This window comes from Euprymna scolopes, chromosome 29 (assembly GCF_053919585.1).
Source record: "Euprymna scolopes isolate OS-2025 chromosome 29, ASM5391958v1, whole genome shotgun sequence".
NCBI lineage: Eukaryota > Metazoa > Mollusca > Cephalopoda > Sepiida > Sepiolidae > Euprymna > Euprymna scolopes.
The window spans coordinates 101,342,779-101,366,076 of NC_136510.1; the positions used below are offsets into that span (position 1 = coordinate 101,342,779).

At 35.6% G+C, this 23,298-nt stretch overlaps 1 protein-coding gene and 1 pseudogene across 1 annotated transcript in view; one reads left to right on the forward strand and one right to left on the reverse strand.

The window, feature by feature from the left end:
• Positions 1-23,298, forward strand: part of LOC145252797 (osmotic avoidance abnormal protein 3-like) — a 2,582,558-nt gene that overhangs the window by 2,431,433 nt on the left and 127,827 nt on the right. The window lies entirely within an intron of this gene.
• LOC145253018 (U2 spliceosomal RNA) lies at positions 6,917-7,054 on the reverse strand (annotated as a pseudogene).

Consider the following 23,298-nt stretch of genomic DNA (forward strand, 5'->3'; position numbering starts at 1 on the left):
GAAGAAAATTTTTTTTAATAGAATATATTTGTTGTTTTCACGTCAGTTTCTATTCAACCCATAGTTGGGACCCTAATAGGTACTACCACTCCAGGTCGGAGTGGACCTGGGAGCAATGGTAATTAAAGGGTGGCTCCACACTCCCCAAAGCCCACAAACTGGGGCCTCACCACTGGATATAGTTTAAAGTCATATCCAGGACCCCCGTTGAGGAACTTTTACCCTCTGTCTTATGAAACGGATTTTTAATTTAATTATAATTTGATTTTTTAAATTTTAAATTATCAATCACATTACTTAATATATATATATATATATATATATATATATATATATATATATATATATGTATATATATACTCTTTGTTTTTACATAAGCAGTAATTTGTTGTTACACAGTCATGAGCATATTTTGGTCAGCTAGTTATCAGTTCCGTGCAAAATAGTAATGAATGTTCTCAGACATGTTTTGTATCAACAGATAGCAAAATACCTTTCCAAAATCCCAACATATTAAAAAGAAAAAATAATATATGTATATATAAAATAAAATAAAGTTATACGAGATCTGGGAATAAAAATGTCCATACAAAACTTGTACATTTTGCTACAAAAGGAAAAATGAATAATTAAAACAATGCATAAATGTAAAAAAAAAAACAAAAAACTAAAAAAAAAAAAAAAAAACGAAACATATGTAAACGAAATCCAAAGTTTCAATTATTGAAGAATAATTGCAGAAACTCAAATATTTTTTTTTTTACCAGAAAAGCTGAAATATTGCAGAAGTGAACAATTTTAATTTTAATTGCCATCGCAAACGACCATTTCTTGTGTTCGTTTGTTTCGAGGGCAAATAATTGTGTGACCAACGCCATTATGTGTAGATGAAAACAAACGAGATGGAGGAATTCTTGGAAAGCGGACAGGAAGCATTTGAATTTATTGTTTCTCTCTTGTACTTCAGCGTGTCAAAATATAAGCTAACTGTCTTTTTTGTTTCTTTGTTCTGTTACTTTTTTTTTGTTTCCTTAATCAAAAGCTCAAATTCAAAACTGTGTTTAATAAATCAGTCGCGTTGGTTGGTTCCATTAAGATTGCCAATAGTGATCAAGTCCTGTGTTCTTTACGAGTTATTTTCGTATCGATCTCTTCCAAAACGATAACTGTCTTTTGTCTGCAAAATTAGCTTTAATCCTGTTTAAAGATGATTGCTTCGGTTTCCTGGAGATCTTGGAAGCCATTTTGATTAGAATAATTGTCATCAAGATTTATGCATAATGAAACAAAAAGAAACATTTTCTTGTATCATGGTGTGATAAAAAGCATCTTTTCAAACTTAAAATAAAAAAATGGTTAATAGGACCAAATAGCCATTTAGTACTCCATATACCAAAATAAAATAAAATAGCAACTGTATTTGACACCAGTTATTTGGATTTTTTTTTTTACATTTTCACCCCAAACAAGGCACATTGCCACTTTAATGTAGGGGGCTACTATTAGGGACATAAGCTACAGGAGTACTATGAGAGGAGTTGGGCAGCAAGATGTCGGTTCACATTACACTTGAACTTCTGCATGTCAGTACAGTTGAGGAAGCAGGAACCCGGAAGGGAATTCCAAAGTCTAGTGGTTCTGGTGAAGAAACTACTGGAGTAGAAGGCTCTCTTACATCTAGGGATATCTATTGTGAAGGGGTGGGATTTTGCTGCTTGTTGGGTTTGTCGGGGGCATTTACGTAGAGGGAGTACAAGTGCTTGCAGTTTGTCGGAGCATTCACCGTTAAAGTAATTGTAGAACAGGCAGAGGGATGCTACAAAATTCAAATTATAAAAAGCAAAGAATAATTTTGGAGCACAGGCATACTCTGACATCTAGGATGCCAACATTAAAGGATACAACAAATTTAGAACCTACTTGTATACAATAAAATCTAGCAACACTGTGTTGTCTTTTTTGCTATGATTAAATTTATGAACAATCAAATTTCAAATTAATTCGTGGATATCTTAAGTAGGACGATCCTTAGTATGAATGCGGAATTGTGGCGACAGAGATTATTCTAGTCAAAAGCAAGATAGATATTAATATATTATTTTTGACCAAGGATGGCAACCGACACCGATTTTCTTCCCTCAGTTTTGAATGGCCTTGTGTTTGAAATATAACTTTTTTTTTCTTCTGCAAATAAATATTCCAAAGTGTAGTATCTGTTCTGGTTCATCTTTCTCTGTCCTCGATCAGTGAATGAGAAATCCTTCCAGATAGAGGCAATTTCTTTTTCTCTATCCAGAATGCTCCTTTTTTTTTTGAGGAGCTAGATTTTCGCCACATTTAAAAAAAAAAAAAAAGCGAACTTGCGTCAAACTCCATCCTTGGATAAGAGTCAAGTAAATGGGAACACTGTGATATAAATCTGGTTCCTATCACAGTAGCTTCTTACACTTCGGTGGTGACATGCCTTGTTGGAGGTGAACAAGAGATAGTTGGAGGAAACAAGTCAGGAAATTCCAAGGATTTTTTTTTGATTGATATAGAAAAAGAAATTGTGGATAGTCCGAGTCAAATATTAAAGTGGGGAATAGGTTATAGTTAGACAAAGAAGATGGAAAATGTATTATCAGTGTTGTTTCATAAACAACATAGCAATGAGGTCAGTTAAATTATCAAAACTTTACATGGGTGGGGAATGTGTGCCTCAAATGAGTAACATATAAACATGAAAGGATTTATTAATGTGAGTAAACAGTGGAATAAGTAACTGGTTTGTAATGTATATGGGGAACGGTCCGGCTAACACCGGCTAACATTATTATCACTGATATGCTAATCAGAATATTTTATTGTATAAAGAAAGGGTGTCTGTACTTTATAGCAGTATATGCGCTTGCTCTCATTATTACAAGTTGGTCAACTGGCTTGTAATGTATACGGGGAACGGCCCAACTGGACTCATACTACCATTGTACTCCTAAAATCTAGCATCGTTGTTATTCATATGCCACATGAGATAGTTCATTGTTTAAGGAAAGGGGTTACGTTTCTGAATTTTTGAGATGAGGATTCATTATTTGAGTTCTTTGGATTCTTTGGACTACTGTTCTCATCTTGGGTGTTATTTTTACAACGCTGCGATTGATATAGCCTTCTACAGGTGTATCCTGTTGAACCTGAGAATCTTTCTCTCAGACTCGGAAATCTGCAAGAAATTTAAAATTGAACTCTGTTTAATCCACCGGGGAAGCATGCACTCATTTTATCAACTATGATTGGGTAGAAGTCCTTAGGAATTCGTGATTGTATTTTGGAGTGTGTGCCCGCACTAAGGATTGAACTTTCAACCTCCAGAAGAATATAACTTTGTAACGTTACGTACGTTTACACCAAAGACCACATGGTGTATGCAGTTTATGTCGCAAGGAACATAGGACAAGTTGACTTTTTTTTTTTTTTGCAACAACGATTTAGTTCATTTTACCGCCATGCGTGACTTCGTTATAGCTGTGACGTCACCCACGTCTCGAACGCGATCGTCTTCTCTGACGTGCTCTTTCTCCTTTTTATAGTCTTTTTTCTTTACCAGTGACGTTATTTTGCATACGCACGTCACACTCTGTTACTACTTTAAAACTGAATCTACCAAGTAGTTTATGTGCTACGTCACAAATCCTTGCGGGGATGTTTAACAGAAAGATTCACCTGAAGAAGGCCAAAGTTTACATAGGCCAAAAACGAGGTGAAAATAACACTCAGGATGAGAACATTAGTCCGATGAAACCGCAAAAATATAAATGAAGGAGGGTGAAAGTATTTTTCCTCCACCGTACATCATCCTTGAACTAATGAAGATGTAAAGTAAAAGGTTAGCGAAGAAAATCGATGCGATTCCACCTATAATAAAGTGATGAAGAATGAAGAACTTCATCTAACAAACCCCATCACTCTACAGCCAACAACAGTCGCAATTTATCTGATATCATACATAGATAAAACTATCATTCATTCACCGTTTGCCAAAAGAGAAGAATCTAATTTCTTAATTGTTGGGCATTTAATTGAGTTTTATCAATTAGTGAATGGACAAGAATCACTTTAGCTAATGATGAGGTTTTCGTGGAAGCTAATTGACGATGATGAAAACAGAACTAATTTAACACTGTGCTCTTTGGCAATTAGCACTAAGCAATAAAAATGCGCAGCATATCTTTTGAGGTAGATGCGAGACATAACTGAAAGATAAGTAGAGAGCGATATCGATTGACACTTGTGATTGGTTAATCTGAAATCTCTTTCATACTTTTAGGACAGGAATTACACTTGGCGGAGATAGCCGACATGGGGAAACGTGAACAGTGTAATTACTATGACCGTAGAGAAAACATTAGCAGCTTTACATAAAAAAAGGTGTGAGTCCATATAGAAACGTTGTTTTAATTTGAATAAAATAAAATACACATCAAGTGCGCTTGAAAGCCAAATCACAACGTAATATCAGGAAAATAAACCGATATTTTACTTGTTTAAAACTTATAACAAATATATTTCAGAGGTATACTCCATCTTCAGTGTTTCATCTTGTTTCTTTTTTCTCTTCTTCTTCCTTGCCATGTTGTAAAGTTGGAGAAAGAAAGCTGTTTGTAAAGAGCCGCGCGTTGTATCTAGCGGTTGCATTTTGAAATGTTTGAGCTGTGCGTAGGCAACGCGAGAATAACGTTGAAATGTGTGAGTTCACATAGAAACGTTGTTTTAGTTTGAATAAACTAAAATACGCATCAAATGCGCTTGAAAGCCAAGTCACAACGTAATAATAGGAAAATAAACAAATATTTTACTTGCAAAACAACACACTGAAGATGGAGTATACCTCTGAAATATATTTGTTATAAATTTCAAACAAGTAAAATATTTGTTTATTTTCCTATTATTACGTTGATTTGGCTTTCAAGCGTACTTGATGCGTATTTTATTTGCAGCTTTATTTGGATATTTCTTTGCTTATAATATTTTTACACATTCAAGAGTTGATGCTTAATTTAAAAGATACCTTTTGAACTACCAAATCAGAGTGTTTGAAGATACCAGCTTCCTTTTTTCTTTTTTTTTTAAATTATATTTGCACCCCAAACAAGGTGAAGTGCCACTTTGCAGTAGGGGCTACTATCGGGGACATGAGTTGCAGGGACATTTTGAAGGGAGATTACCAGCAAGATGCCTGTTCCCATTACACTTGAACTCCTGTATGTCTGTACAGTTGGGAAAGCAGAATCCCGGAAGGGAGTTCCAAAGTCTAGCAGTTCTGGGGAAGAAACTATTAGAGTAGAAGGCTTTCTTACACCTAGGGATCTCTATTGTGTAGAGATGGAATTTAGCTGCTTGTCGGAGGTATGTATGTCGAGGGGGTATAAGTGCTTGTAGTTCGTCAGAGGATTCACCATTAAAATACTTGTAGAACAGGCAGAGAGATGCAACATTTCGTAGATGGGACAGAGACTGAATCTTAGATGACAGTTCAGGGCCTATTAGGTTGGCGACTCTCTTTTGAACCATATCCAGGAGGGAGAGACTAGTAGCCGATGTTGTTAATTAAATTGTTATGATAAAATTTTCAAGTTATATTCATAATTTAATGTAAATTAATATTTATTCTAAATATTTGGTTGATTCTAAAACATATAAAAACCATGAATAAATGTTTAAAGATATAAAAAAAAGTTTGAAACAAAATGACGGCAATTCTGAATTTTTGAGATGAGACATGAATGCTTGTGTTATGTTGATTAATCGGACGATTATTCTCATCTTGAGTATTATTAGCACAACATTTCGGTTGCTGCAACCTGCGATCTTCTTCAGGTGTTGAAAACATGCTTCTTTTTCTTTCTACTAAGGGATGTGAAGAAAGGTATAGTCCATTGCCTACAACATCGGGCGAGGACAATATGTAATAACTACATATCAGGAAGAGATAGCCTTCAGCGAAACAACTACCCAAAGAGCATGACATCAGCTCAAGAAAATCCAGATCAAACACCAAGAGACACCACCCAAAAACCCACCATGGTCTGCACACCGTATTCTAAGGACGTATCCGAAAAAATTAAAAAAAATATGCAGTTGATACGATATTAGGACAGTGTTTAAGAGCATCTCAACACTCCAAAAATACCTGATGCATGTAAAACCCCCGACTGAAAAACTCATGACAAAAAAATGTGTTTATGAGATTTCATGTAAATGTGGGAAACTTTACAAAAGTGAAACATGCCACCCTCTCAAAGTGAGACTAGAGGAACATCGAAAAGCTGTCACATGCGGAGAAATCGAAAAATCAGTTGAACATGTGTGGGAGAAAGAGAGTAACCATTCCCCAATGTGGGATGACGTCAAATTGCTGGATACAGAAGAAAGATGGCGGATCAGAAAACTTAAAGCAGCACATATGATAGAAAATAATAACATGATTAGTCACCTCAGCATAGAACTAAACTGCCTTTGGACGCACCTAAATCACAAAATCACTGAAAAAGAAAACATGACATATGCCCAGTCCAAGGGAGGTAACTTCACAAAAACAAAAAAACTCTTTTCGTTGGAGTTGCCTCCCTTTGCATTGTGTTTTTTGTTTTAAAAACAAGGTCGATAGCCATTAGTCACATGCTCTCGTGTAATAAATGAATGCGTGAATGTAGGATTGACATGAAATTCTTAAAGATAACTAAAATGATCGAAAAATGGGCTGAAATGACTTAAATAAATAAAAAGTAAATGACTTAAAATGACTTTAATGAACTTAAGGATGAACTGAATGACCTTAAGAATGACTTGAATGCTTAAAAAATAACTGGAATCCTTCAAAAACAACTTGAATGATCTGGAGAATGACTTGAATGGCTTTGAGACTGACTGGTTGTAAAGTAGGTGATCATTTTACATTAAATTAATATAGAAAAGTGATCCCCACTTTATATCACAAAGTTACAAACATAAGTACAGCATGTAGTAAGAACAGATACAACACTTTGATCTTGGCCAAAAGGCCAAGGAAAGCTGTATTTATTTGCTCCTCCACCGAACAAATTAGGCACAAGGCCGATCCCTAATATGAGGAGTGAAGAGGAAATGGGGAACAACTCCCCAGGGAGCAGGGGAGCTGGACAGTGACAACTGGTACGAAGGGCCGCCCCTACATTGACTAAGGTCCTACATGTGGGGCTGCCCCTACATATGGTTCCTGCCTGCAGCATCTGCTGGAACAGACACTACACCTTGATCCTGGCCAAAAGGCAAAGAAAAGCTTAAAAAGCTAAGAACAGCATGTATTAACAACAGACCTTTGATCTTAACCAAAAAGGCCAAGTACAAAAATATTACGGACAAACTGACAGACCGATCAACCAACTTATGGAGTCACTTGCATGCGACTAAAAATATGTGTGGATATTGATTCTCTGTTTTGTAAAAGATTTTTTCACTAATATTAACAATTATTATAGATATCCCGAAGAACTGAGTCATAGGAAAGTTATCTTAGCGACCCTTGAAGATTGAATCTTCTTTATGATCTACAGACCCACCCTCAAACCCACGGTTTGAATTCTTGTAACAAACCATCTTTTTCTTAGTAGAGAAAAAGAAGCATGTTTTCAACACCTGAAGAAGGTCGCAGGTTGCAGCGACCAGAATGTTGTGCTAATAACACCCAAGATGAGAATAATAGTCCGATTAATCAACCTAACACAAGCAAAAAAATGACTGGATTTGGCATTAATAATCTGAAAAAGGGTTAATATGCTGTAAGGCAAAACAACCAAACTAAACTCCATGAATAAATATTTGAATATATGAAGGACTTGAAACATAAAAACTTTTACCAAAATGACCAGATTTGGCATTAAATAACCCAAAAAAATTAATATGCCGGAAAACAAAACAACCAAAGTTAAATCGTGCAATGTTCTTCTCTGGCAAGCTTCCAGTGTTCACGCTTTAATTGCCATGTACTTACAGTATCTTCGATTTATCATTATGTCCAGGGTTTGATCGCCATGTTCTTCTACTGCATACACTTTATCATCATGTCCTTCCAATGTCTATGCTTCAGTCATCATATCCCTCCAGTGTCAACGCTTTTGTAACTATATTCTTCTGAACTCGGGAATCTTTCTGTCAAACCGGGAATCTGCACAGAATTTTGACCGAAACACTTTATTTAATCCACAACCCGTAGCATAGTGGGTAAAGTACTTGATAAAATTCAGTTGTAAATTTTTTTTTTTTTTTTTTTTTTACACAAAATCACCACTTATCAAGGCCTGGAGACCACTCGAGGATAAGGGTTAATGCGTATACATTAGTCAATGTGATTATAGCGTAGTAAACATAAATTGTGGGAATTTTGTAAATTGGATTACTTAGGGTTGGTTGGTCGTTTTTGTTTTACGGCATATAAACCCTTTTCGGGTTATTTAATGCGGAATCCAAAGATTTTGAAGAAAACATTTTTAATAGAATATATTTGTTGCTTTCAAGTCGGTTTCTATTTAACCCATAGTTGGAACCCTAACAGGTACTACCACTCTGGGTCAGAGTGGACCTGGGAGCAATGGTAATTAAAGGGTGGCTCCACACTCCCCAAAGCCCACAAGTTGGGCCTCAGCATTGGATATAGTTTAAGGTCATATCCAGGACCCCCATTGAGGGACTTTTACCCTCTGCAGGGGGGCAGTCGGTGTATTCTAATGCCTCACCGACAGGGCCAGGATTACTTAGGGGGACGGTTCATCAAGAACTTGTTTAGGTTGGACTTGAAGACAATCAGATTGCAGTCAGCTGGAAAGCAGGCAATCGGAAGAGAGTTCCACAAGCATGCAGTTCTAAGAAAGAAGCTTTTTTCATGGAATCTACATTTAGGTTTAGGCACAGATAAAGAGTGTGGGAAATTGTTGATAGTGGTTTTGGGTAGACGAGTGTTTTTCGTGAAAGTTTGGAGAGGGGGACCATAGATTGGACCTCAGACGAGCACTTGCGATGAAAATAATGATAAAGCAGAGACAGGCACGCAATATCTCTTCTACGGGAAAGACGTTGCAGGGAAGTGAAAAGGGCATCCCCCACGAAGCTACGAAGTCTATTTTGAACCTTATGGCACTCAAAAGAGCTCCGTTTGAAATTCCATGCAGATTCTTAAGTTAGGCAGAAAGGTTCCTGAGTTCAACAAGATACACCTGAAGATGGTCACTGTCGCGGGGACTAAAGATAAACTCTTCCTAACTAGAAATAGTTACGGCTTGAAAATAACACTCAAGCTGAGAACAGTAGTCCGAAGAATCAACATAATATGAATAACCAATCCTCATCTCAAAAATTCAGAAACGTAAGAGGACGTCTCTTGCCATATTCTCATCAGACGTTCTCAAACTTTTACGATGTACGTAGTCTAAGAGAGACTGCCACTTCTGGACGAACTCTAAATATGTCTTTTACAAATCTGATCTCATCTCCACAAGAAACAATCCATGACTAAGTAAGGTCAAAGATAAGATTTACATATCTATGCTTGTTTAAAAATCTTCCTTTTGTACCTAAATATTGTACATGACATTAACATTTTAAATTCAACATTATTAAACGTCTTATACTTGGTTGCATTTTCTTTCAAGAGTCCATGCTTTGATCGCCATGTTCTTCTACTGCACACATAATGTTCTTCCAATGTTTACACTTCGGTCATCATATCCCTCCAGTCTCAATGCTTTTGTAACTATGTTCATTCTAGTGCCCACACTTTGGTTCCATTGTCTTTCAAGAGTCCATGCTTTGATCGTCATGTTCTTCTACTTTTTTTTTTACATAGGAATCACCACTTATCAAGGCCAAGAGGCCACTCGAGGATAAAGGTTAAAGAGTGTACAGTAGAAATTGGACAATACAGTAAGCGTTAGTAATGGAAATTCGGTAAATTTGTTAACTTAAGTGGAATGGCTCATCAAACACTTGTTTACGTTAGACTTGAAGAAAACCAGCTGGAACGCAGGAAAGCGGAAGACAATTCCACAGACGTGCAGTTCTAAGAAAGAAGCTTTGCTCATGGAATCTACGTTTAGGCTTAGGTACAGATAAAGAGTGGGGGGAAATTAGTGATAGTGCTTTATGCTAGATGGGTGTTTCTTGTGAAAGTTTGGCAAGAGGGGACCATAGATTGGAGCTCAGCCGAGCACTTGCCATGAAAATAACAATAAAGCAAAGAAACTCGCAACATCTCTTCTGTGAGAAAGAGGTTGCAGGGAAGAGAAAAGGACATCCCCTACGAGGCTACAAAGTCTATTTTGAACACTATCAAGGCAGGATAAGTCCTTTCTAGCAGCTCCTGCCCAAATGTGGCAACAGTACTCCATCCTTGGATGTACCTGGCTCTTATATAGATAGAGAATTGTATCAGCACTGAGATATATACTGGATCGATAGAAGCATCCCACCATTTTTACAGCAGCGTTGGCAATGGATTTAATGTATGTGTTTCATTGCACACACTTTATCATCATGTATTTCCAATGTCTACGCTTCAGTCATCATATTCCTCCAGTGTCAACGCTTTTGTAACTATGTTCATTCTAGTGCCCACACTTTGATTCCATTGTCTTTCAAGAGTCCATGCTTTGATCCCTATATACGTTCATGTCCTTGCAATATTTTAGCTTCCATGTCCTAGTATTCCCGCTTCGGTCGCCACTCCAGTGAAAAGTTGGTTGTATTCTTTTTTATATAAATTTATCATTATATCAATCAATTTAACAGGTTCTTGCAGAAGAAAGATGATTGGAGGGGGGGGGGTCATGTTTGTCATATTAGCCTGAATGGGAAAAGAAGAAAATAGCAGAGATGCTAATGGTTTACGTTCATAGCTTGATTATTATACATTATTAGACAAACTTAAAATAGGTTTGGATGATCCAAACTTCTATACCAGACTCAGTGATTGAAACTCCTATGTTATTAAAAACTCACCTGACGTCATTTGATTTAACTTCCGGCTAGGTCACCCACGATCTGAAGATTACCCTTTGCACATCCATTAATATCTAACAAGTGAATAAATATAGTTTACAGAGTCAGGGTGTGTCAAAAATATGTGACTCATGGAATAGTTAATAAAATTCGGAATCCATTCTACAATCTATATTTGGTACGAATTAAATTCAATCAATATTTGACTTGTCCACCAAGTTTCAGTAATAAATGTCCAACAGCTTTTGTTTTATAGACATCTATAATATAAATCTCACTTGTCTGTTTAAATGTATGTATGTATGTATGCATGTGTGTTTGTATGTCTGCCTAAAACTTTCGACAGAGGTGACAAATTTTCACGAGGTTGGTGTCAGTTTGAAGCTCGCCCCTTCAGGAAACTGGCCAAAAACATTAATTCCTTCACTCTCAACTGGGCAGTTTTCTACAAGGAGGGGTCGTTTTTTTTGCTGATATTTTTTGCAAGTCATTCAACCTTCGCGTTCACAACATTGCTTAAAAGCCTTATTTCGACCACCTATGACGTCACAACCACGGTAGGCACATTGGTACGACAGTTTCTTTTTTTCACCTCTTTTTCCTCAGGCACGTTATGCGTTTGAGCCTGCTTACTACTCCTTTTTTTTTTGCTCAACCAACACCCTTACACACGCCTCCACTTTCTTTTCTGCCTTCGCGTCATGGGTTCAAGCTTGCCTGCCTACTACAACTTTATTTTTGCTCTACACTCACAAACACTCGAGCAATGCCAGGAACCCAGACTAGTTCAATCGTATGGGGTGGGGAACTTTGGTGATCATCTCATCAGTAAGTGTGATTCATACTTATTGGATCATAATCTCACCCTCCAAAACCTATTAGATTTTATTTTATCTGTCATTTGATACTCTCTCTCTCACTATACTAAAACCATGACACACAGAATTTTTTTTATTGATTTCAGTACAATTATAAAACAAATCGAACGTCATTGTCATTTTTCTAAATGTTTTTTTTTTATTTGAAGATGTCACCACTTATCAAGGCCCTTAGGCAACTCGACAATAAGAGATAAGTGTTAGGTGGATTGTACAACAATAAGATCCGTCATGGTTAGGGCTAGATTATTTGAACTCATTAGGAATTTATACACATTATACTTGAAAATAACTGTGTTCTAGTTAGTAGGGAAACAGATACACAGTATTGCATTCCACAGATGGATAGCGCTAGGAAAGAAGCTCAGCTCATGCCATTTTCATTTAGTTTTGGGCACACATAGAGAATGAGGAAAGTTGTTGGTGGGTGTTTCAGCTAGGTGAGTATTTGTTGTGAGCGTTTTACTAGGGATGGGAAAACGTTATCGGTCACTAGATTTCGAAGATGATTCTGTACCCTGTTAAGGTAGGAAAGGGTGCTCTTAGGAACTTCACCCCAGATGTGGCCAACAGTGATATGCAAAGCGAATGTTTATCCTAAGGATCTTTTTGTAGCGGTGACGATGATGAATGTTAGAGTATAAACGAGACAAAGAGCGAAAATACCTCCGCCTTTGTCGGTAAATGTATAAACAAAAAGAAAATTAAAACAAAAATGTATGCAACCTCATATGATAGCAAAGGGTGAAATATTACCATTCCTTCTCAAAATACATACTATTTAATCAGGTTCTGCAATTGAATTTAGAAGGCTTCAGTTTCCATTTAAATTGTATTTTGCCATGACAATAAACAAGTCCTGGTGTTATGTGATCGCCGGGCAACGTCAGTTAGAAAATAATTAATCAGAATCAGGTTGTCTATCTATTTATCTATCTATCTGTTTAATATCTATTTTTCTCTAGTTGACAGAATGACAGTAGATGAATCGTGGGAAACGATATTTCAGCTAGCACTGCAGGTGCAGAAGTGTTAAAGCGTCAATGTTGTGACGTATGTCAAACTGAATGACCGGTCAACTGAAGTGCACCGAAGCTAGATAGATGGGGGGTCGGATATGACGCATCAGGGGTTCCGGTTTTGAGAAATTTAGTTGAGTTGATTTCTAGACACGAACGAGACAAGATGTGAGAATCAAGGTATCCTCAAAAACTGAGGCGACGGTTTGTCGGCATACCAGGATCGCCGGTCCACTCCAGCCTGCTGAGATAATACACGTGGAGTGGAACAAAATATATATAAAACAATGATCATCTTGTGTTTGTTGGCTTGCGTTTGTCTTTGGTTGACAAAATAAACTCCCAAGATGATCGGTGAAGAGTGCTCTACAGCTAAGTAGAGCCATGTATGTCTTCGCGTCATATATTATTGTATATATTCGTGTTATGTGTAATTCAAATATCCACTCACTAAGAGACATTTAACTAGACGGTCACGGCCTTGATAAATACGGCTTGATGAACACGGCCCGACAAATAGATAAGAGAACATTATGTAGCAACGGTAAAAAGACCCACCTCTCGCTATAACACTAAAATTATGTTAGATATTGACCGGGAAACGCCGAAGTCCGTGCTAGTCGACGATTATTATGGTTATTCAAGCCAAAAAGTTTTTGTCAACTAAAATATGTTTTAGAATAAGCAAAACATTTAGAATAAATATTTATTTACATTAAATTATGAATATAACTTGAAAATGTTATCATAAGAATTTAATTGACAACTTAGAAATAATGACATGTAAAAACATCAAGTGATTATCTTAATGACGTATACTTATGACGTCATTTTGAAGGGGAGATGGTCTTTTTGAGATACGTGGAAATTAGTTGAGTTTGTCGTAGTCGAGAGGGGGACGGAGACGGTTTTAAGATCGTGATGGCTCTGGGTAGAGGGTGCAAAACGGCGATGGTCAGAATCAGTGTTGCAACTTTTCAAAAGGAACAACAGAACAAAATATTCTGGAATAAAAATTTGCCGAAAATAAAATTCTTGGAGACAATTTTATTAGCAGCTTTTCATCAAACAAGGCCAAATATGGACTAGATACGCCCCCGATTGGCCAAATGTTGAAACTCCAAATAAGTGCTATTCGTCCTTTGTGTTGTAAAGATATGTCCCGTCATGAACTGTAATTAAGTGTACATACATACATAACGAACTATATTATCAAAATTCAGGGGTTGAATAAAATAGGGGCAAATATATATGAGCAGAATAATCAGAGTCGCTCTGGATTAAAGTAGGGTGGTAGAAGATAAAGTTTGTACCGGAAACGTTTTAAACAATTTTCTATCTCAAAATTACTTTATTTGTGAAGACGATTCCGGATATGACTTAAACAATTTAGGATCTCAAAATTAGATTAATACATATATATTGTTGGTTTTCTATGAAAGTTTACTAGGCCAGTTTCTTTAGGGGGTGATCTATATTTTTAAAAAGATTTTTTATGTAATTATCCGGGAATGATGTGATGGTTGTAGTAGTGGGTAGAAAGAAGCATGATTATGTTAATTTTAAACGTGAACTTGCGTTATCTTTTGGCGGTTGGGTTGGAGAAAGTAATGTCCGTTTTGAAAAAAAAAGTATGTGAAATTGTTTCATATATGTATTTAAATTACCCGTCTTAGTGTAGGTAAAATTATTTTAAATATGTGTTGCGTATTCACCGTCCTTGCAAAGGTAAAATTATTTCATATACATGCTGTAAATTACCTACCCTAGGTAAGATACAATTATTTCATACGTGTAATAGCCGTCCTAGGTAGGTAAAATATTCTTTTGCTCGAAATAGCAAATGATACATAGACATTAAAAATTCCTCTCTCCTAAGAATAACAAATATATTCAAAATCAAATTCAATTTTCTCGTTGTTTATACGGTCCCGATCAACGCCGGGTAGCCCCGCTAGAAAGCCATCAGTGAACACACGTATATACACACATCATACAATTTAACTACCAAAAGACACACGTCTGTTTATATATAGTCTTGGAAGTTTTTAACCTTTAAAACTACACAAAAAATTATTTTTATCATTCGTTAGAAAACTATTTAGTCAGTAAGTCATTCAATCACTGCATCAACTTGCTCTCCCGAATTCACTATAGTACTAGTAACAATTTATTTTTTAAGGGATCATCAGTTGTTTACCATGAAATACTGTTTCGGGGATGTAAAAACAAAACAGTATATTACATCATGGCTCCGCAGCACCCTTAATCTTAGGAAAAAAACATGTTACAAATATTAGATCTAGTTTCCTTTTCTTAATTACTTTATCTAACCTATTCATGTTATAAAAATGAATTTCTTACCTGTGAGATTCATCTCTTTCCAAATTCAAAGTGGGTCACTATATATATATATATATATATATATATATATATATATATATATATATATATATATATACATACACAAAAAAATCCCACTATAAAGCCATTCGCCTCACCATCACGTTGCTTTAACTATAAGCAATTGAATATATGGTGTTCACAGCTCTCAATAAGATAATATGGACATTAAATTGTAAAATATCAAACATCGCATATCAAAGAATTTTTATTTCTCATAAAGGAGGAATCTATCAGCTACACATTAAATCGTATGTTAATAACCTGAATTACTGAGAGTGAAATGGGTTTCTTTTCTGAATTTTATTTTTCATACTGTATTATTTATGTGTTTTTAAATTAAAACACAGATTTTATATTTCCCTTTGGCAACACCGGAACACGGGTCCTGCTATATATAATATATGACATCATAATTGAATGAAACTGTGTAGCATTTGTTTATCAAGCTATATCGGCCAAGGGCACAGGGGGGATGACTCCACTTCGTATATAATATGACATGATAGCTTATTATATTATTTAACAAATCCGAGTTTATCATTTGTTTATTAAGCTATATCGGCCAAGAAAATGGGGGGAAAATGACTCCACTTCACCTATAATATAACATAATAGCCTGTTATATGGTTGAATGAAAATAATTGTAGCATTTGTATAGTAAGCTATGTCGACCAAGGCCACAGAGGAAGATTGAGTCCACTTTATATATAACTAGCGGGGGGGGGGTACCCGGCGTTGCCCGAGTGTTTGTAGGTGTGTGTGGTTGTTAATGAAAACCTAAGAATAAGTGAAGTAAAAAAGAAAACAGAAAAAAAGCGGGGGGGTACTCGGGCGATGGGGGGGGGGTAATCAAAACATCGAAAAAAAACTAACGTAAGGCAAACGAACGATGTTAAATGTAAAAATCGAAAAAAAAAAGAAAAAAGAAAACAGAAAAACGAACGTTAAAAAAGACACGTGAAAAATGGCTTGAATAAGCCTGTTTCGATATTAAAATTTTAAAAATCGGTGGGTACCCGGGTGTTTTTGGATGTGTGTGGTCGGTCGGGTGTGTTAATGAAAACCTAAGAATAAGCGAAGTAACAAAAAAAAAAAAAAACAGAAAAACGAACGTTACGTGAAAAAATGACTCGAATAACACTGGTTCAATATTTAAATTTAAAAAATCGAAAAAAAAGACATCTCACACCACGATTCGAAACCAAAACGATTAGATAACGAACCAACGCCCTAACACGACGTACATGAATGTAGTCAGTTCTTCAACCATTTAAACTAAATCAGGTCATGACATCATCTGACGCATGCGTAGAACCGGTCGTGATCATGAGAATACGGTTTTTGTTGACGCCCTCCTGTAGAAAATTGTCGATTTCGGGGTGAAAAAATTAACGTTTCTGGCCAATCTTTCGATAATTTTAGGGCGAAGGATGGAGCTTCAATATGATACCAAGTTTGTGAATTTTTGTTCTGTCTGTCGAAAGTTTTTAGCGAACACACAAACATACATACAAACATACATACACACATTTTCGCTTTTATATATATATACATTAGCTGGGGTACCCGGCGTTGCCCGGGTGTTTGGAGGTGTGTGTGCTGTTAAATAAAGAAAAAACCTGGGGGGGATGTAGAATCGAACCCGAAGCCCTGAGGCGAAGTTTGAAAATAAAATGTGAAAAAAACATGAGCCGTTCGGCCAGCCAGAATGAGTTACTGAAAGATGTTTGAATTTATTTAAGTAAGAACCAAATTGACAGGTGCCCGCACGGAAGTCATCGAGCGTGACGACGACGATGATGACGTAAGCAATAGCTATTCAGCAAATGAGGTCAATGACCAGGTTTGTTTGTTATAAGCGAAGTAAAAAAAAGAAAACATAAAAACGAACGTTAAAACTTAAGCCGTTGGGGGTAATCAAAACATCGAAAAAACACAAAAAAAACTAACGTAAGGCAAACGAACGATGTTAAATGTAAAAATCAAAAAAGAAAACAGAAAAACGAACGTTAAAACAACAACAACAAAAAACACGTGAAAAATGGCTTAAATAAGCCTGTTTCGATATTAAGATTTTAAAAATCAGTGGGTACCCGGGTGTTTTTGGGTGTCACTAAGAACAAGCGAAGTAAAAAAAAAATAACAGAAAAACGAACGTTACGTGAAAAATGGCTTAAATAACACTGGTTCGATATTTAAATTTAACCCTAAACGTTTAGATAACGAACCAACGCTCTAACCAACTGAGCTAACGCGACGTACATGAAATTTAGTCAGTTCTTCAACTATTTAAAGTAAATCAGGTCATGACGTCATCTGACGCATGCCTAGAACCGGTCGTCGTCACGAGAGGACAGTTTTTGTTGACCCCCCCTGTCGAAAATTATCGATTTCGGGGTGAAAAAATTAATGTTTTTGGTCAATTTTTCGATATTATTCGTGCGAAGGATTGAGCTTCAATATGATACCGAGTTTATGAATTTTTGTTCTGTCTATCGAAAGTTTTTAGCAGACACAAACATGCACACATACATACATTTTCGCTTTTATATATATATAGATAATAGCAGGGGTCCCTAGCGTTGCCCGGTTGTGGAGAGGTTTTATGGTTAGTGTATTGATCAATAGAGCCCTAAAAAAATATTTCAAAACTCCCTAAAAAAAATGAAAATAGCAAGTACCCATGCGAGCGCAAAAATAAATTAAAAAAAAAATAAAAATAATTGATCAACGGAGCCCTAAAATAAAAAAAATTAACCAACCGCCTAAGAAAAATGGAAGTAACAGCGAGTATTCGTGCGAGTGAAAAAAAATAGTAAGCAGGCAAGAAGGCTCGAACCTGTAACGCTAACAGGAAAAGGAAATGAAAAAAAAAGTAAACTGCGACTTATGGCGTCATGGCCGTTCGAAATAACATGTTTTATACGTATGTTGATGTCATGAGCGTTAATGACTTTGCAAAAATGTTGACGAAAAAAGTGACCCATCCTTGTAGAAAATGGCCAAGTTGACCACGAAGGAATAGATGTTTTCGGCCATTTTTTGGATATTTGCCGGCCAAGAGACTGAGCTTTCAAACGATATCAATTTTGTCAGAGTTGGTCACGTGTGTCAAAAGTTTTAGAGAAACATACATACATCCTAACAGACAGGTGAGATTTATATAATAGACTAGCGAGGGGTACCCGGCGTTGCCGGGTGTTTGGAGGTAAATCCAAACTCCGGGAGGGGGGTGAAAGAAAAAAAAGTTTTGGTAGGTGAGTATGAGGATCGAACCCGAACCCTTTAAGCAAAGTTGGAAATTAAAGTGTGAAAAAAACACATGTGACGTTAACCATTGGGTCCCTGCGACATACTAACGGAAACACGTTTGAATTTATTTAATTACTTAGATTTTGCAGGTGCACGTTTTAATGTCTTAATGAGGCCAACTTTGACTGCGGGGTTTTTATTTTTATTTTCCCAAGATGTTGGGGGGGGGGATCCAGCTCCCCTTGTCCAATTTGAATATCAATTGTCTGATATAAGGAAAATATTTCCACATTGATCAAATCTGATTGCTTTCGGACATTTCCGGCGATCGCGATCAGAAAAATACCACCAGAATTAGTGTTGCTTTTATTATACGAAAAAGCCTAATCCATATGCGGCGAGCAAAAACTGTTGAATATTTATCTTCCCGAAGTCGGGCAAATTCAATAGACAGGCGAGCTCCGTTGTTAACTCGGAGATATTATGATTTATATTTTAAGCTGTGAGCCGACCAAGCGCTTCTCGGAAAAAAGCCTTTCTTTGACATACACAAAAAGCGAACATACATACACACATTTTCGCTTTTATATATATATATATATATATATATATATATATATATATATATATATATATATATATATATATGACATAATAGCTTGTTCTATGGTTGACTGAAAGCAGGTATAGAATCGTTTATCATAATCTTACTGACATTGCATTTCTTTATAAAGCTATATCGGCCAACCACATGGGGAAAATTACTCCACTTCATTCATAATATTACATCATAACTTGTTATATGGTTAAATGAAAACAATTGTAGCGTTTGTATATAAAGCTATATCGGCCAAGGGCACAGAAGGAAAATGACTCAACTTCATACATAATATTGCATCACAGCTTGTTATATGGTTGAATGGAAACAATTGTAGCATTTGTTTATCAAGCTATATCGGCCAAAGGCATAAGGGGAAAAATGACTACTTCATAATAATGACATCATAGCTTGTTATATGGTTGAATGAAAACAAGTATAGAATTGTTTATTATAATCTTACTGGCATATGCAGAGCGATTCAGGAAAAAGGTTCGCCCAGCCTGTACAAAAATGCAAGTATTTTTTTTTTTTTTTACATTGAAAACAATAATCTATGGAAATATAACATATACAGGTGCATTTATAAGCTTGTTTATAAAAGAAAGTATCACCTGTGCACAAAAACATCCATCGTGCGCGTGTGTGCTCTTCTGCACCATTCGTTCTTCGAAGTACAGATATGTTTCAAGTATTTTCTAACGGTGTCTTTAAGCGACTCAGAAACTGGGACTTCAAAGAATCCTGTATCATCTTTTTTTTTTTTTTTTATATTCTTTTAGGGTTTTACTTTTCATTTTTTGTTTTGTTTTGTTTTTGTTTTTTTCTTGTAAGTAATGCCAGCAGCACCGAAAGCCTGCAAGAATGGCTTCAGTCGACTGATAAATGTGGTTCGCAAAATGAAAAAGAGAGTATAAACCAGTCCGCATCACTGGAATCTGGACAAAAGTATTTTCCATCCCCTTTTTCCCCTGCTTCCATGGATTTTACATTGCTTATTTTGTTATCTTTTCATCAATGAAGAAAATATAAGTTTGGGAAATTATTATCTATTGTGGATGTGTTTACGTACCTAAGTTTGTTATTGATAGAAACCTAGGGTTTATTTGATCACACACACACACACACACACACACACACACACACACACACACACACACACACACACACACACACACACACACACACATATATATATTAGTGATGTGACGATTCCAATATTTTCCCCGAGTCCGATACAATATGTTTACATACCTAAGTTTGTTATTGATAGAAACTTAGGTTTTATTTGATTACACACACATTAGTGATGTGATGATTCTAATATTTTCCCCGATTCCGATACAATTACCGATTCTGTATTAAATTCCCGATTCCAATACAATTACCGATTCCGATTCTTTATAAATCTCTAAATATTTAACTATCGAGTTATTTTTTTATTTATTATCGTAAAACCCACATGTAAAATGTGTAGATATTTTCCTAAACGTAAAATACACTTGTAAGGATAAATATTTGTTATTTTGTCATCACTACATGCAGCAGCGGAAGATTTTTCTTTAAACATAATCAAATATAGACAATTAAAAGAATTTTATATATATATATATATATATATATATATATATATGTATATATATATATATATATATATGTATATAATCATCCACATACAGTACTGATTCGCTGTTTCAAAGCTCATCAGTGCGGCTAGACAGGCAACTGCCTCAAGCGAGTATTGAAACCCGACCGCCCAAACGACAGTAAAGACTTCTCACTATTGCGCTATACGGCTGCTGCTGTGTGGGTAATGAATTAATGATGTTTTCGACATCGTCCAAATGCCTCCGCTCGATTTGTTTACACAAAGAGCGTCGCTTAATACGATAATGGCAGTTTGTATATCACTTCCCGAAATGCTCAACGCAAGATAGGGAGTAATATATATATATATATAAACCAGCAGGCTGCCTGGTATTGCCTGGATGTAAAGTATGCTAAAATTACATTTTAATTTATGCAGATTTCATATTTATTATTATAGAGCAAATTCCCTATTGATTATCATATTGTACCCAATATATATATATAATAATGATTTCAAAAGGTCAAATATGACTTTGGTGCCATCAGCTGAAATCGAAACCTAAACGTTCAGCGCTACAACCGTAGTCGTTATCTAGTGCTTCAACCTTTGACGTTACTGTCTGAGATATCGCCAGATGGATAAAAAAAGGCTAAAATTTAAGCGACTACAAGCTAAAAATGTGTATGTACACATGCTTTGAAGTTCGTCGATTTATTCCTGCCAACGTCAACGTTATTCTTTTAATTTTGACCCTTTAGCAGCTATTTTTAGAGGCTAAAAACCAAATCGAAAGTGTTCCCAGGATCCAAATACCCTATATATCAAATTTCAACTCCATAGACCAAGTATTCAGAGAGGAGTTTGGTAGAGACTTTTTGTACACACAGAAAGGATATATATATATATATATATATATATATATATATATATATATATATATATATATATATCCGATCCTGCATTTTGCTAAATCCTGCCCTCTGATGAGAAGGAAAGTATTTCTTCGAAACTCCGCAGATTAAAGACTATCCACTTATTTAATGTTTCCTTTTCAAATTAAATATGTTTTTAACTCTTTTTCAAAGTGCTTCTTTTAACATGTTTTATTAACTATTTGCTCTTGTATATATATACTAGCAAAAGTACCCGTCGTTGGCTGGGTTCAAAAACAGCCTACAGAAAATGGACTCTGATTTATGAAAGTATGATAGATTATGAAAAGGGTTGTAAAGAGATAGCTTCGAATTTGGGGGTATCAAAACAAAAGCAAAATATGATGAAAGTAAAAATAAAATAGATAAACCCCATAATTTATTATACCATACCTATTCACACTGAAACACTTATCACAATATTCAGTGGATCTATATTAAAAAACCTTGTTAAACTTTGTGACATATTTCCATTTTATGGAGGTCAGGCGCGAACGAACACCCCATAATTTTATTATACCATATTTCTTCAAACTGAAACATAATTATCAAAGTATACTTACGCAGATAGATATTAAAAGTCTTTATTAAAGTTTATGCCTATTTCCATTCTATGGAGATCAGGCGCGAGCGCAGACCCCCCACAATTTCATTGTACCATCCCTATTTAAGTTAAAACATACTTATGAAAGTATTCTTATGTACATATATATCAAAAACACTTGTAAACGTTTTTTTTTAATTTTTAATTTTTTTTATTTCCATACGTTGTGGACCAGGCGCGAACGTAGATCCCACAATTTTAATGAACCACCGTTCTGCAGGATCAAACATACGCATTCCTGTGTCTCGATACATCTTCTATCATTATATGTGATCAGTTTTCTATCATAGTCAACCATATAGGAGCCTATTCATGACCAGACACACACAGACATTCAGCTTATATATATATATATATATATATATATATATATATATATATATATATATATATATATATATTATATATATATATATATATATACATATATATATATATATATAATATGATGATGATTTGAATGTGAGGGACTATCTCTATATCTCTATATAAATAAAATGAACTCATTTTTCCCCTCCGACTTTGACCTTTATAGGACTGCACCTGTATACATTTGGTGCGAGAGTCCACTGTAAAAATCGGTTACATTTAATGGAAGTAGTAAAGTATACTCTCTCTACTAAATTCATCCTTCCACCGCCACTCACTTACACCGTTCCAGACCGTTCACAGGAGACATTTAAAACCGACCACCGGTTAGAATTTATCTAAAAACTCGACTGGACTTACGCTGAAACGAACCACGCTTACTTTGCTATTGGTTAGCATAAAACATAAACACAATTTATAAAGCATTTATTATAATAAAATTAGATTAAAACAGAACACAATCCGTTACCTGGAATTGAATTCACAATTACATTACTTCGATTTCATTATAACCCGCGTGTTTAGAGTTTAATGAAAACCTGAATTGACATTTACGTGAAACGCACCAAACTTACTTTCACAAACACAACTTCCGTTTTGCTCTTTCCTTTCGTTCTTTTTTTTCTTTCTTACCTTTCGTTG